General features: G+C 48.7%; 3 non-coding genes and 2 pseudogenes across 3 annotated transcripts; all 5 read right to left on the reverse strand.

The window, feature by feature from the left end:
- Positions 1-203: 203 nt before the first annotated feature.
- Positions 204-394, reverse strand: LOC147099425 (U2 spliceosomal RNA). Its single transcript, XR_015074077.1, has one exon. It is a non-coding gene; the product is annotated as a U2 spliceosomal RNA (small nuclear RNA).
- A 638-nt stretch (positions 395-1,032) lies between these two features.
- LOC147099426 (U2 spliceosomal RNA) lies at positions 1,033-1,245 on the reverse strand (annotated as a pseudogene).
- A 104-nt stretch (positions 1,246-1,349) lies between these two features.
- Positions 1,350-1,432, reverse strand: LOC147099427 (U2 spliceosomal RNA; annotated as a pseudogene).
- Positions 1,433-2,070: 638 nt separating this feature from the next.
- LOC147099428 (U2 spliceosomal RNA) lies at positions 2,071-2,261 on the reverse strand. The gene has a single exon (XR_015074078.1). It is a non-coding gene; the product is annotated as a U2 spliceosomal RNA (small nuclear RNA).
- A 959-nt stretch (positions 2,262-3,220) lies between these two features.
- LOC147099429 (U2 spliceosomal RNA) lies at positions 3,221-3,410 on the reverse strand. The gene has a single exon (XR_015074122.1). It is a non-coding gene; the product is annotated as a U2 spliceosomal RNA (small nuclear RNA).
- Positions 3,411-15,983: the final 12,573 nt, after the last annotated feature.

Genomic DNA, 15,983 nt, shown 5'->3' on the forward strand with positions numbered 1-15,983 from the left:
TGACATGCAAACGCAGAGCGAAAAACACCCCCGAAGGCGGCTGCTTAGCCTGCGGCGCGGCCGGCCAGCGAGCGGGTGAAAAGTAAGGCGGCGGCACGACAAGGGCGAGCCCGAGCGGCTCTACAACGGAAAGACAGCACGGCTGAAAGTGGTGCGAAAACTTTTTCTGCTTTTGACTTTTGCGACTTCCCACCCCAAAGAGGGGAAGCTGCACCGCTCCCGGAAGCACTGCAATACCAGGTCGATGCGTGGAGTGGACGGAGCAAGCCCCTGTTCCATCTCCCTGTTCCAAAAATCAATTTAATATTTGGTCCCCAGATAGGGGACGTATCAGATATTAAACTGATAAGAACAGATACTACACTTGATCTTAGCCAAAAGGCCGAGAAGCGATAGCCTGTAAACTCCCGCCGACGCGCAAGTGTCCCTCGGCCTCTGTCTTCTCCGTCAATCTGGCCGCGGTCGGCCGAGCGCAGGTGCGACGGCGGGCCTGCAGCAAGAGAGCAATTTCGGCCAGGGCTTACTTACTTGCAAGCCAGACGAAAAGCCGTGCCCGTATGGCACCCCCTTCCCTTCGGCGGAGATGACGCCATGAAAGCATTTGCATTTTGCGAGCAATTAACCAACCGGGCGGCGCGCAGGAGCGCGCCGGCGGGGCTTGCGGTGTCCCCTCCCCCCTCCTTTTCCAACGGGGGCGGGCGCAGTGGCTCAGAAATCCAACAGGGTGCAGCACGGTCCAGGTCAGCTGCAGAGCGGGAAAGGTGGCGAGGCCCCGCCCTGAAATCCAGGGCACGTCCCCATATGCAAATAAGAAAGAAAAACACAATTTTGACATGCAAACGCAGAGCGAAAAACACCCCCGAAGGCGGCTGCTTAGCCTGCGGCGCGGCCGGCCAGCGAGCGGGTGAAAAGTAAGGCGGCGGCACGACAAGGGCGAGCCCGAGCGGCTCTACAACGGAAAGACAGCACGGCTGAAAGTGGTGCGAAAACTTTTTCTGCTTTTGACTTTTGCGACTTCCCACCCCAAAGAGGGGAAGCTGCACCGCTCCCGGAAGCACTGCAATACCAGGTCGATGCGTGGAGTGGACGGAGCAAGCCCCTGTTCCATCTCCCTGTTCCAAAAATCAATTTAATATTTGGTCCCCAGATAGGGGACGTATCAGATATTAAACTGATAAGAACAGATTTTTTTTTTTTTTTTTTTTTTTTTTTTTCAATATATATGCTTTATTCATAAAAATCTTTGTTCATGTACATGACAATGCAGTCCACATCTGGTACAGTGCAAATTAACTTCAGCACATGGCACTCAATTTACAAATTACATTACATTTTTCATTACATATATCAAAGCATGTTTCAATATATAACAATATACACTCCACAAATCATATTACTACACTTGATCTTAGCCAAAAGGCCGAGAAGCGATAGCCTGTAAACTCCCGCCGACGCGCAAGTGTCCCTCGGCCTCTGTCTTCTCCGTCAATCTGGCCGCGGTCGGCCGAGCGCAGGTGCGACGGCGGGCCTGCAGCAAGAGAGCAATTTCGGCCAGGGCTTACTTACTTGCAAGCCAGACGAAAAGCCGTGCCCGTATGGCACCCCCTTCCCTTCGGCGGAGATGACGCCATGAAAGCATTTGCATTTTGCGAGCAATTAACCAACCGGGCGGCGCGCAGGAGCGCGCCGGCGGGGCTTGCGGTGTCCCCTCCCCCCTCCTTTTCCAACGGGGGCGGGCGCAGTGGCTCAGAAATCCAACAGGGTGCAGCACGGTCCAGGTCAGCTGCAGAGCGGGAAAGGTGGCGAGGCCCCGCCCTGAAATCCAGGGCACGTCCCCATATGCAAATAAGAAAGAAAAACACAATTTTGACATGCAAACGCAGAGCGAAAAACACCCCCGAAGGCGGCTGCTTAGCCTGCGGCGCGGCCGGCCAGCGAGCGGGTGAAAAGTAAGGCGGCGGCACGACAAGGGCGAGCCCGAGCGGCTCTACAACGGAAAGACAGCACGGCTGAAAGTGGTGCGAAAACTTTTTCTGCTTTTGACTTTTGCGACTTCCCACCCCAAAGAGGGGAAGCTGCACCGCTCCCGGAAGCACTGCAATACCAGGTCGATGCGTGGAGTGGACGGAGCAAGCCCCTGTTCCATCTCCCTGTTCCAAAAATCAATTTAATATTTGGTCCCCAGATAGGGGACGTATCAGATATTAAACTGATAAGAACAGATACTACACTTGATCTTAGCCAAAAGGCCGAGAAGCGATAGCCTGTAAACTCCCGCCGACGCGCAAGTGTCCCTCGGCCTCTGTCTTCTCCGTCAATCTGGCCGCGGTCGGCCGAGCGCAGGTGCGACGGCGGGCCTGCAGCAAGAGAGCAATTTCGGCCAGGGCTTACTTACTTGCAAGCCAGACGAAAAGCCGTGCCCGTATGGCACCCCCTTCCCTTCGGCGGAGATGACGCCATGAAAGCATTTGCATTTTGCGAGCAATTAACCAACCGGGCGGCGCGCAGGAGCGCGCCGGCGGGGCTTGCGGTGTCCCCTCCCCCCTCCTTTTCCAACGGGGGCGGGCGCAGTGGCTCAGAAATCCAACAGGGTGCAGCACGGTCCAGGTCAGCTGCAGAGCGGGAAAGGTGGCGAGGCCCCGCCCTGAAATCCAGGGCACGTCCCCATATGCAAATAAGAAAGAAAAACACAATTTTGACATGCAAACGCAGAGCGAAAAACACCCCCGAAGGCGGCTGCTTAGCCTGCGGCGCGGCCGGCCAGCGAGCGGGTGAAAAGTAAGGCGGCGGCACGACAAGGGCGAGCCCGAGCGGCTCTACAACGGAAAGACAGCACGGCTGAAAGTGGTGCGAAAACTTTTTCTGCTTTTGACTTTTGCGACTTCCCACCCCAAAGAGGGGAAGCTGCACCGCTCCCGGAAGCACTGCAATACCAGGTCCACCACACAGCTAGACACTGTGGGTGAAAAGTGAGGCAGTGGCACGACAAGAAAGAAAAACACAATTTTGACATGGAAACGCAGAGAGAAAAACACCCCCGACGCCTTCGGGGGTGTTTTTCTCTCTGCGTTTCCATGTCAAAATTGTGTAAGCAGCAGCAAGCGGCCTCAGCCCCCATTAACAGCCACTTTGAAAGAACCCCTCCAACTAAGCAAAAGAAACATTCATTAAGATAATGTAGAAACTTTCTCTAATTTTGCAACTTCAGACCATAAAAATGGGAAGCTGCAGAATTCCTGGATGCAGTACAACTCCAGGTTAATGCATGGAGCAGATAGGGAAAACCCCTTATCCAACTCTCTACTCCCAAAACCAATTTAATATTTTGTCTTCAAAAGAGAGACATCAGATATTAAACTGGTAAGAGCAGATTGAACACCAGCATCTTAGCCAAAAGGCCTAGAAAATACAAATTAAAAATCTTCCTCATGCGCAAGTCTTCTTCAACCTTTCTCTTCACCCTCAATCTGGCCTTGGTTGACTGAGCTCAGGTGCGATGGCGAACTTTCAGCAATGAAGCATTTTTGCCATGACTTGCAACTATCATGAACAGTCATGCACACATCACTTTTCTTCCCTTTGGCTGAGATAACCCAATGAAAGATTTTGCATTTGTATGATGTTAACCAATGGGTGTGCAGGATCGACCTCGGCACTGGCTTCGGACACAGCAACGGCACACCCAGCTCAGTCGACCCTGCAAAGTCCTCCTCATGAACATCTGGGGACTTGTGCCAAAATTGGGAGAGCTGTCCCACAGACTAGTCCAGCAACAGCCTGTCATTGTCATTGTCATACTCAGAGAATAATACCTTTCAGCCAATGTCCCAGACTCCTCCATCACCATCCCTGAGTATGTCCTGTCCACTCGCAGGACAGACCCACCGGTGACAGCACAGTGGTATACAGTCGGGAAGGAGTGGCCCTGGGAGTCTTCAACATCAAATCCAGACCTCATTGGATTATCATGGCTTCAGTTCAAGCATCAGCAAGAAACCACTTTCAATTAGGCACTCTACAGCCTTCTGGACTCAACATCGAGTTCAACAATTTCAGACCATAACCTCTGCCCCTACTTTTTTCAATATATTTTTAATATTTTTTATCTCACATGGCAGCTGCTGATGATTCTGCCATTGCCTCATCTAGAGTCATCTTTTGCTTCTTCACTTGTCTAATTACCATCTCTTTTTGCCTTGCACTCGATGTTTTATAAATATATTAAGAGCAAGAGGATAACTAAAGTAAGAGTAGGGCCTATTAGGTACCATAAAGGGAATGGAAGAACACTTTGCATCTGTTTTCAAAACAAGAAAGAGTCGATGCAGACATTGCAATCAGGGAGCAGGAGGAGGAGTGTGAAATAAACATAGTGAAAGAGGAAGTATTAAGGGGTTTAGCATCTTTGAAAGTGGATTAATCTCCAGGATGAAATGTATCCCATACTATTAAGAGAAGTAAGAGAGGAAATAGCAGAGGTTCTGACCATCATTTCCCAATCCTCATTGGCTACAGCTGTGCTGCCAGAGGACTGGAGGACTGCTAACGTGGTACCGTTGTTTAAAAAGGGAGAAAGGGATAGATCGAGTAATTGCAGGCCAGTCAGCCTAACCTCGGTGCAGGGAAAATTATTGGAAAAAGTTCTCTGAGGGACAGGATAAATTATTTAGAAAGACATGGATTAATCAGGGACAGTCAGCATGGATTTGTTAAGGGAAGGTCATGTGACTAACTTGATTGAATTTTTTGAGGATGTAACAAGGAGGATCGATGAGGGTAGTGCGTTTGATGTAGTCTATATGGATTTTAGCAAGGCTTTTGATGTGGTCCCGCATGGCAGACTGGTCACGAAAGTAAAAGGCCATGGGATCCAAGGGAAAGTGGCAAGCTTGATCCAAAATTGCCTTGGAGTCAGGAAACAAAGGGTAATGGTCAAAGGGTGTTTTTGTGACTGGAAGGCAGTTTCCAATGGAAAGAGGGATGAGGTCCTGCGGGCAGACTATAGGGAGCTAGGAAAGAGATTACAAAGTAGATTCTCAAAGGTAGTGTGCTGGATAGCATTAGAAGCAGAAATTGTATCATATTAGATAGGAGCAGACTAAGAAAGACTACGAAAAATTTAGAATGCATGTACGTAAACACACAAAGCGTGGTGAATAAGGTTGGTGAGCTACAAACACAATTAGTCGTGTGTCAAAATATGATGTGGCAATAACGGAAACGTGGCTTAAAGGCCGTGAGGACTGGGCACTTAATATTCAAGGGTACAGGATGTTGAGAAAAGATAGGGAAGGAAAAAAGGGAGGTGGGGTGGCAGTGCTAATTAAGGAAGACTTTGTAGTGTTGGAAAGGGAGGATGTTCCTGAGGGGACAAGGACAGAATCCGTTTGGTTAGAGTTGAGGAGCAAAAAGGGTATGATCACGCTATTGGGAGTATTCTATATGCCTCCAAATAGTGAAAGGGAGAGAGGAACAAATCTGCAGAGAAATTGCCAAGATATGCAAGAGCTAGGGTTGCAAAATTCTGGGAATTTTTAAAAGAGGAAACTTTCCATGGGAATTTTCGGGAATTTATGGGAATTTATGGGAATTTTGAGTTTTTTTGCACACTGATGGTTTTTGTCTCTGACCCTTATATTATCTTTGTCGTCAAAATAGACATACTGTTCCATACAAATAAAAACAGGCTTTCAAAACTTTATTTAGGTTATAATTTTGAACTTTATTGAACCCCCACAAAAAAGACCCATCTAAAATAAAATAAAAAGAGCGTCAGCTTATTTAGCCTGTAATTTTTCCTTATTTTGTCCCTTTGAGTCTTCTACTCATGAGTCTTCTGAGTCTTCTACTCCTCATTGCTCCTCCTGATTCTCTGACTCTGGCTCTGACGTGTCCATTTCCTCCTCTGTGTCAGTGTCTAGCTGTGTGGTGGACACTTCTGTATCTGGCTCACTAAGTTGTAGGTTCGCCCGGATAGCCACCAGTTTCTCCACTCTCTTGTTAGTCAGCCTGTTGCGCACCTTTGTATGCGTATTCCCAAAAAATGACCAGTTTCGTTCAGAGGCCACTGATGAAGGAAGGTCAGTAACTACTGCAAAGACCTTTTGTGATCCAAGATCGTTGATGACCGCTTTCAGCTCATCAGTAATGTATGTGCCTGTGTGTCTGTTGTCCTTCGTGTCTGTGCTCTTGAAGAACACTGGGAGAGGAGTGGAGACGATGTAGTTTATGATGCCCTCCCCTCGTACATTTGACCACCCATCTGAGATAACTGCAACACAGTCTGCCATCGCTATCGTTTCTTTGAGCTTTCCTTGGACTCTGTTATACTCAGCCTCCAGCAAATAAGTCGACAAAGCATGTCTGGTGGGAGGATAGTATGCAGGGTGAATAACATTGAAAAATCTCTTCCAGTACTCATTGGCTGTGAGCATGAGGGGTGAGCCTGTTGCATATACAGCTCGAGCAAGGCACTCATCTGCATTCTTCTGGCTATGGTTATCCATTGTATCAAAGAACCTTCCAAGTGGGCCAGGAGTTGCTGATGATAAGGAGCCTGATGCTGAATGAGAACCATCATCTTCTTGAATGGAAGCAGAGGAACTCTGGGCTGACTGCTGTGAGCTTTGAGTGAAGTTGTTGCATTTGGATAAATGCTGCTGCATCTTTGTGGCATTCTTTACATATGGCTTTCTACAGTGTTTGCACATGTACACAGTCTTTCCATCTTTAATGCCTGCGGTAAAATGCTTCCACACATCCGACAGTAAACGTGGCATTGTTCTATGCAGAGAAATAAAGGGCATTCATCTCTGTGTTGAACTGCGGTAGATCAGCACGATTGCAACAGGGTGAGTACATTTTTGCTGATGCTCCATGTGATGGAAGCATGACCTGTACACACACGATGCTACATCACCAATGGTGTATTATTTTGTATATTTTAAATTGAAGTACAACAGAGTTCAACAAGTAACTGGTTTATTTGGTATAAAGTCTGATTTACTTACTGCATCATCACAACATCAGCAGAAAACAAAATGACTTCCCTCAGGACCCCTAACCTGGATCTTAAAAAAACTATAGCAGTCTTACAGATGCCTGCAGGCCAATCACAATTCGATATGCAAATATTACAAATAGAGGGAGCTAATCGCTCATCCACTCATCCAACCAATCAGGACACATTTGTTCACAGTCACACACAAAACTTGTAATTATTAAAACAAGCCAAGTAAGGAGATAAACATATATTGATTAAGAAATTCCTTAATGATTAAGATTCCATCTCTGTTAGTAATTTTAAGAGAGGACCTGTGGAAAAAAAAGAAAGAAATACAAAAAAAACAATATTATGCTAGCATGTGCTTTTTTGGGCAAAATTCCGAAGCTAAACTTCCCGTGGAAAATTTCCGCAACAGTACCTCGGGTTCCGACCGGGAGTCCGTGGTGCCCTCCTGGGCATACCCATGTGCTGGGGGTGTTGCAGGTACTTCAGGGGGTGGTGAGGATACCTCTGGGGATGGTGGAGGTTCTTCTGGGGTGGTGGTGATGGGTCGTCGTCGTCGCTTCCTGCCGAGGCGAGGTCCTTTATGGACACGGTGTCTTCACGCCCGTCGGCGTGCTTGACGTACGCATACTGTGGGTTTGCGTGGAGTAGGTGTACTGCCTCCATGAGGGGATCCGTTTTGTGGCCCCTCACATGCTTCCGTAACAGGACTGTCCCTGGGGTGGAGAGCCACGAGGGTAGGGATACTTCTGAGGTTGATTTGCGGGGATAAACAAACATCTTCTCGTGAGGAGTGGCGTTAATAGCAGTACACAGTAGCGACTTTATCGAGTGGAGTACGTCTGGGAGGACCTCCTGCCAGCGGGAGGTGGGGAGGCCTTTAGACCTTAGTGCTAAGGTGACCGCCTTCCACACTGTCGCGTTTTCCCTCTCCACTTGCCCATTACCCCGGGGGTTATAACTAGTGGTCTGACTCGTGGCTATCCCCTTCGACAGCAGGTATTGGCGCAGTTCATCGCTCATGAACGACGCCCCCCTGTCAGTGTGGATGTAGTTAGGCATGCCGAATGTGCAAAACAGGTTGCCGAGGCACTTGATGACCGTGGCACTGGTCATATCTGGGCAGGGGTAGGCAAATGGGAAGCGGGAGTACTCGTCCACAATGTTGAGAAAGTACACATTGCGGTCGGTGGAGGGGAGTGGTCCCTTGAAATCTAAGCTCAGGCGCTCGAATGGCCGTGTAGCTTTGATCAGGTGGGCTCGGTCGGGTCTGAAAAAACGGGGCTTGCATTCCGCACAGGTGCGGCAGTCCCTGGTCATAGACCGGACCTCCTCGATGGAATAGGGCAGGTTACGGGATTTTATAAAGTGGAATAGCCGGGTGACCCCCGGGTGGCAGAGGCCATTGTGGAGGCCCTGTAGCCTGTCCCCCTGGATGCTGGCACACATCCCTCGTGATAGGGCGTCGGGGGGTTCGTTGAGGGCCCCCGGCCTATATATTATGTCGTACTCAAACGCGGAGAGTTCGATCCGCCACCTGAGAATTTTGTCGTTCTTGATCTTCCCCCTCTGTTTGTTGTTAAACATGAAGGCTACCGACTGCTGGTCGGTAAGCAGGGTGAAGCGTTTGCCGGCTAGGTAGTGCCTCCAGTGCCGCACTGCCTCCACTATGGCCTGGGCCTCCTTTTCTACCGAGGAGTGCCTGATCTCGGGCCCTTGGAGGGTTCTTGAGAAAAAGGCTACGGGCCGCCCATCCTGGTTGAGGGTGGCTGCTAAAGCGAAGTCGGACGCATCGCTTTCGACCTGGAAAGGGATGTTTTCGTCCACTGCCCGCAGCGCGGCCTTCTCAATGTCGTGTTTAATGCTGTTGAAGGCGGCGTGGGCCTCAGCCGTGAGCGGGAAGGACGTTGATTTCAGGAGGGGATGGGCCTTGTCGGAATAATTGGGGACCCATTGGGCGTAATAGGAGAAGAACCCCAGGCACCTTTTCAGGGCCTTGGGAGTGTTTGGTAGGGGTAGCTCCCGTAGGGGGCGCAATCGGTCGGGGTCCAGACCGATTTCCCCGTTTTCCACCACGCAGCCCAGGATGCAGAGGTGCATGGTGCTAAAGACACACTTATCCTCGTTGTAGGTGAGATTGAGTCTGAGGGCGGTTTTCAGAAATCTCGTGAGGTTCGAGTCATGGTCTTGCTGGTCATGGCCGCAGATGGTGACGTTGTCTAGGTATGGGTTGGTGGCTGTTAACTGGTTCTCATCGACCATGCGGTCCATCTCCCGCTGGAAGACTGAGACCCCGTTCGTTACCCCAAAGGGGACTCTGAGGAAGTGGTAGAGACGTCCGTTCGCCTCGAAGGCGGTGTATGGACGGTCCTCTGGCCTAATGGGGAGCTGGTGGTATGCCGATTTTAGGTCGATGGTGGAAAACACCCGGTATTGCGCGATTTGGTTAACCATATCCGCTATGCGGGGCAGAGGGTAGGCGTCTAGCTGGGTGTATAGATTAACCGTCTGCCTATAATCTATCACCATCCGCTTCTTTTCGCTACCCTTAACTACTACTACCTGGGCGCGCCACGGGCTGGTACTGCATTCGATGATACCCTCCCGCTTGAGTCTTTCTACTTCCGACGCAATGAACCGTCTATCCTCCCAGCTGTACCGCCTACTCTTGGTCGCTATGGGTCGACAGTTGGGTGCGAGGTTGGCGAACAGAGAGGGCGGCTTGACCTTCAGGGTAGCCAGACTGCACACTGTGAGGGGCGGCTGGGACCCACCGTAGGTAAGCGTGATACTTTGGTGGTGGCACTGGAAGTCCAGACCCAAGATCACGCTCACACAGAGATCTGGCATTATCAATAGTTTAAAATCTCTGTAATCATTGCCTTTTACCGACAACATAACCGCGCAAAAACCTGTAATTTTTGAGGTATGAGTCTTATCGGCCATGGCGATTTTGCCCTGTGTGGGGACTATCGTTAGAGAAAGTCATTTTACCAGGCTAGGATGAATAAAGCTTTCGGTGCTCCCGCAGTCAATCAAGCATTAACCTTGTTCCCGTTTACCTCTATGTCCATCATCGATTTAGACAACGGATGTGGCCTGGATTGATCCACTGTGATCGAGGCCACCAGTGGGTCCTGGAGGTCTGTGTAGTCGGGGCAAGATGGTGGACTCCATGAGGGTGGACAAGGTGGCTTCCAAGATGGCCGCTCCCACGGCGCGCACGCGGCGGTGGTGGAGTTGGAGGTGGGGTTCCCTCTGCAGACTTTGCTGAAATGTCCTTTCTTCCCACATTTAAAACAGGTGGTGCCCTTCGCTGGGCACAGATGCCTGGAGTGTTTGTCCTGGCCGCAGAAGTAGCATTTCGGGCCCCGATGCATCGCAGCAGTAGTGGGGCTCCTGGGTGGGGGCTGGGGCTCTGATGGTGCTGGGCTGGCCTGAGACCTGGGAGGTGAAGATGGCTTCCAAGATGGCGGCCCCCACGGCACGCACGAGGCAGAGTGGGCTGCGTGGCCTGAGGAACAGGATTCAGAGTTCCTCTGGGCCATATCCAGCGATCGCGCTATATCTATAGCCTGTTTTAAGTCCAGTCCCTCCTTTTCAAACAGTTTCTGCCGAATATAATTTGAACTGAGGCCCGCAATAAGGGAGTCTCGAATCAGCTCCTCCGTGTACACGATGGCAGACACGGCCTTACAGTTACAGTCTCGGCCCAGTACTTTTAGGTTTAGTATAAAGTCCTCTAGTGACTCACCATGCCGCTGCGTGCGAGTAGTCAGAAGATGCCTGGCGTACACCACGTTTATTGGCCGCACGTAGTGGGCCTTCAGGATGGTGCAGGCATCCTCGTAGCTGGTGGCATCTTGGATGAGAGGGGAGACCCGATGGCTCACCCAGTTTCGCAGGATTCCCAGTTTCATGTCTCCGGTAGCGGTTTCGGCTGCGGCTATGGCAGGGGATGAGTTTGCAATGAAAAATTCGAAGCATCGGAACCAGTGTCCGAACTGTGTGGCTGCGTCTGAGGCATGGGGGTCCAGATCCAAGCGTTCTGGTTTCAGGAGTCGATCCATCTTGGTGTTTTAGTGATTAAAATTCATATGCCATCAATGACTCAAAGACAAGGATTCAACTGAAGGCTTTTAATCACTAAGAACATAGCAGTATAGCAGGTCTTCCCACATCGGGTTCGTCTGGTAGTAAATGACTCATACAGCTCCTGAGACCTTTATATGGCAAAAGACAGGGGCGTAGCCAATACACACAATAGGAACAAAAGGGGGCGGTTCACAATACAAGCAGGTAAAATACAAGCAGGTAAAATACAAGCAGGTAAAACACATGGGTTGATGAAGGCATATTTCATCACAGGTATAATGCCGGCTGTGCAATCGGAAAGCCGAGTTCTTACTTATCTCCAAAATACAGTATATCCAATACAGTACAGCACAGCCAGTGCATGATTGTGATCACAAAACGGAATAGAAATGTGAATGCCTGCAGTTCATTCTCTAGTTAGACAAGCTGTTATCTTAAACTTCTTACACCATTGTTGTCTGGGCAATTGCTGGAGGTGAAAACTTCTTTTCTTCCCTCAGAGATTATTTTCTCCCAAAATTTGAGGGATTTTTTTGCAGCCACAACCCGCAGTTGTCCGCAAGCTAAACTTTGCAGCGAAACCTCATGTTTTGCCCAGCGCAGAAGCGGCCCGTCTGCCTGGATTTCTCTCTCCTTTCTTATAATCATCTGTGCAAACTTCAATCAATCCCTATGCAGCAGGTAAGTGGGGAAGTAGGGCATTAGGAAGCCAACATTCAAATGGAGGACCCTCTCGGAAGGCAGCAGGCTTATCCCAGCTACTAGAAAAGTGAAAACAATCCGTACAGTGACAAACATTTGTACGTCAACTACAAACTAACTGCTTACCTGAGCGTGTGTCATAGTCTTTTCTCTCCGAGCCTTTCTTCTCACCCAGCTGTCATCCTTTTTATTTGGCCTTTTCAATGTTACGTCCTTGCTTCTTGGGCATCCATTACTCCTCCCGGTCAAAACGAAAATGCCGCTGGTTCATGAACTTACAACCCTGTTTGGGTTTGAATAAGCATCGCAGCTTCCAGCCTCCTGCTGACACAGACAGGTCTGAGGTGCAAAGAGAAGGGACAACACCTTGACCCCTCCCACTCCCCCCCCACCCCCCACCCCTCCGACGCCTGCCCAGGACACAATAGGCAAGTTGTCTGAGCAGAAATAAGCAGTCAGAGAATTGAATCTGGCTTCGCAATGGGCTCACAAAAGAAGATCTTAAGATTGGGGTCCTGAGAGCTCACAGCCTGAGGGAGTTTACATGACCATTTCTCGGCTTTTGAATGAGATCAACATAACATTCTTAAGAAATTAGAGTTACGTCCCCTATCTGGGAATCAAATATTACATTTTGTAACACAGAAATTGAATATAAATAGAATTTATATCTGGAATATATAAATACAAGTTGCTGTTGTTGTTGAAGAGGGGCTCGCTCCACTATTGCAGTGCCTGCAGGAAAGGTTCATTCTCCGCCCGCCCCCACCCCACCCCTTTCAGGGGAACCCTCCTAGATAGATTATTGAACTGTTAGACCGAGATGCCTTGGAGCAGCTCACAGTCACGGATGCACTCGCACTCTCCTCTCTCTCCAGTTCTTTCTTTGCTATTGATCATTAATTAAGCGGTGATGTCCCATAGTGTTGCTCAGGGATCAGGAAGTGAAGGCCGTTCACGCTCCCTTACCAACAATGGTGTCCCCCTCATTCACTTTAACAGCAACTGGAATTAAGTTTTATTAAATTCATCCACTTTTTCTTAACTTATGCGCCATTTAAAAAATATTAGAACATCGAAAAATAGCAGCAGGAGTCGGCCATTCAGCCCTTCGAGCCTGCTCCGCCATTCAATATGATCATGGCTGATCCTCTATCTCAATACCATATTCACGCTCTCTCCCCATACCCTTGATGCCTTTTGTATCTGGAAATTTATCTATCTCATCCTTAAATATATTCAGTGACTTGGCCTCCACAGCTTTCTGTGGTAGAGAATCCAACAGGTTCACCACCCTCTGAGTGAAGACACTTCTCAGTCCTAACTGTCCTATCCCGTATCCTGAGACTGTGACCCCTCATTCTAGACTCCCCAGCCAGGGGAAACATCCTCCCTGCATCCAGTCCGTCTAGCCCCGTCAGAATTTTATACGTTTCAATGTGATCTCCTGTCATTCTTCTAAACTCTAGTGAATACAGGCCTAGTCAACCCAATCACTCCTCATAGGACAGTCCTGCCATCTCAGGAATTACTTTTTGTGTTGTATATTTACGTTCTCAATTTATTCGAATTTACTTTATATTCTATTCTGATTTGGACATACATCACCGTTCCTTCAGCATCACTGGTTCGCTAATTCAAATAATTAGATAAGGGTCCTACGCTGCTTGTAGAAAGAAAGACTTGCATTTATATAGCGTCTTTCATGAGCATCGGACATCTCAAAGTGCTTTACAGCCAATTAAGTATTTTTGAAGTGGAGTCACTGTTATAATGTGGGAAATGCGGCAGTCAATTTGCGCTCAGCAAGCTCCCACAAACAGCAATGTGATAATGACCAGATAATCTGTTTTTGTTATGTTGGTTGAGGGATAAATATTGGCCAGGACACCGGGGAGAACTCCCCTGTTCTTCTTCAAAATAGTGCCATGGGATCTTTTACATCCACCTGAAAAAGCAGACTTGGTTTAATGTCTCATCCGAAAGACGCCAGTGGAGCACTCCCTCAGCACTGCACTTGATTGTCAACATAGTGTTATGTGTTCAAGTCTCTGGAATGGGATTTGAAACCCACAACCTTCTGACTCAAAGGCGAGTGTGTTACCAACTGAGCCACAGCTGACACAGTAAGACCCATTTCTGATATTGGCCTGCCCCAGTGCCTGAATAGCCGCATAATAAACTCACCCAACAATTTGTGGCAGTAACAGGCAGGAAGGACCCTTCAGCAATGCTATTTAAAGTGTTGATACACTTAATTCTGACTGGTGAGAAGAGGTTTTGCTGGTGCTGTGGCTTCCTTCACAACAGTTGCACTGCTGCCATGGGTGGTCTGGTAGGGCTGGTGGGCAAAGGGGAGCAGCCAGGAGGACAGGAGAGGTTAGGAGCAGCTCCCCGAATAGGGAGGTGAACAGCACTGTGCAGGAGTTTATTCAAGGAGCACTTCTCCTACCTCAACTTCATGGTGGAGCAATGCCTGAAGCACCTTTGCGTCACAAAGGAGGCTGTCACTGAGCTACGTCACCTCCTGCAGCCACACCAGGGCATGGCCAGCACGGCCTGTGGCTGTCAAAGTCAACATGTCCCTTAACTTTTAAGCCAAGGCTCCTTCCTTGCTGCAGCTGGTGACAGCAGTGGCTGCTCACAATTTACAGTTTGCTCCTGTATATTGGAGGTCACTGAGTCTCACTACATCAGGAAGAACACCTACATTATTTTCCCCATGGACAGAGCAAAGCAGGATGACAGAGCGCTAGGCTTCGCCCACATTGCAGGCTTCCCCATGGTCCAAGGTGCCAGAGACTGCACCCACATAGCCTTGCATGCCCCCCATAACCAGACTGGCATCTTTATCAATCGAAAATCATTCCGCCCCAACCATGCCAAAAGCAATTTGGCCGCTTACATGTGCAAATCGGGGGTCCTGACGCCGATTGTAAGCTTTTAAAACAAATGGGATAATACCGGCTGTGCAATCGGAAAGCCGAGTTCTTACCTATCTCCAAAATACAGTATATCCAATACAGTACAGCACAGCCAGTGCATGATTGTGATCACAAAACGGAATAGAGATGTGAATGCCTGCAGGTCATTCTCTAGTTACACAAGCTGTTAACTTAAACTTCTTACACCATTGTTGTCTGGGCAATTGCTGGAGGTGAAAACTTCTTTTCTTCCATTCTCAGAGATTATTTTCTCCAAAATTTGAGGGATTTTTTTGCAGCCACAACCCACAGTTGTCCGCAAGCTAAGCTTTGCAGCGAAACCTCATGTTTTGCCCAGCGCAGAAGCTGCCCGTCTGCGTGGATTTCTCTCCTTTCTTATCATCATCTGTGCAAACTTCAATCAATCCCTATGTAGCAGGTAAGTGGGGAAGTAGGGCATTCGCAAGCCAACATTCAAATGGAGGACCCTCTCGGAAGGCAACAGGCTTATCCCAGCTACTAGAAAAGTGAAAACAATCCGCTCTGTGACAAACATTTGTACGTCAACTACAAACTAACCTGCTTACCTGAGCGTGTGTCATAGCCCAGGACACAATATGCAAGTTGTCTGAGCAGAAATAAGCAGTCAGAGAATTGAATTGAATTCGCAATGGGCTCACAAAAGAAGATCTTAAGAATGGGGGCCAGAGAGATCACAGCCTGAGGGAGTTTACATGACCATTTCTCGGCTTTTGAATAAGATCAGCATAACATTCTTAAGAAATTAGAGTTACGTTTCCTATCTGGGAACCAAATATTAGATTTTCTAACACAGAAATCGAATATAAATGGAATTTATATCTGGAATATATAAATACAAGTTGTTGTTGTTGTTGAAGAGGGGCTCGCTACACTATTGCAGTGCCTGCAGGAAAGGTTCATTCTCCGCCCGCCCCCACCCCACCCCTTTCAGGGGAACCCTCCTAGATAGATTATTGAACTGTTAGACCGAGATGCCTTGGAGCAGCTCACCGTCACGGATGCACTCGCACTCTCCTCTCTCTCCAATTCTTTCTTTGCTATTGATCATTAATTAAGCGGTGATGTCCCATAGTGTTGCTCAGGGATCAGGAAGTGAAGGCCGTTCATGCTCCCTTACCAACAATGGTGTCCCCTCATTCACTTTAACAGCAACTGGAATTAAGTTTTATTCAATTCATCCACTTTTTTTTAACTTATGCGCCATTTAAAAA

The sequence above is a fragment of the Somniosus microcephalus genome, chromosome 28 (assembly GCF_052327205.1).
Source record: "Somniosus microcephalus isolate GS21.2 chromosome 28, FLI_Smic_1.0, whole genome shotgun sequence".
Lineage (NCBI taxonomy): Eukaryota > Metazoa > Chordata > Chondrichthyes > Squaliformes > Somniosidae > Somniosus > Somniosus microcephalus.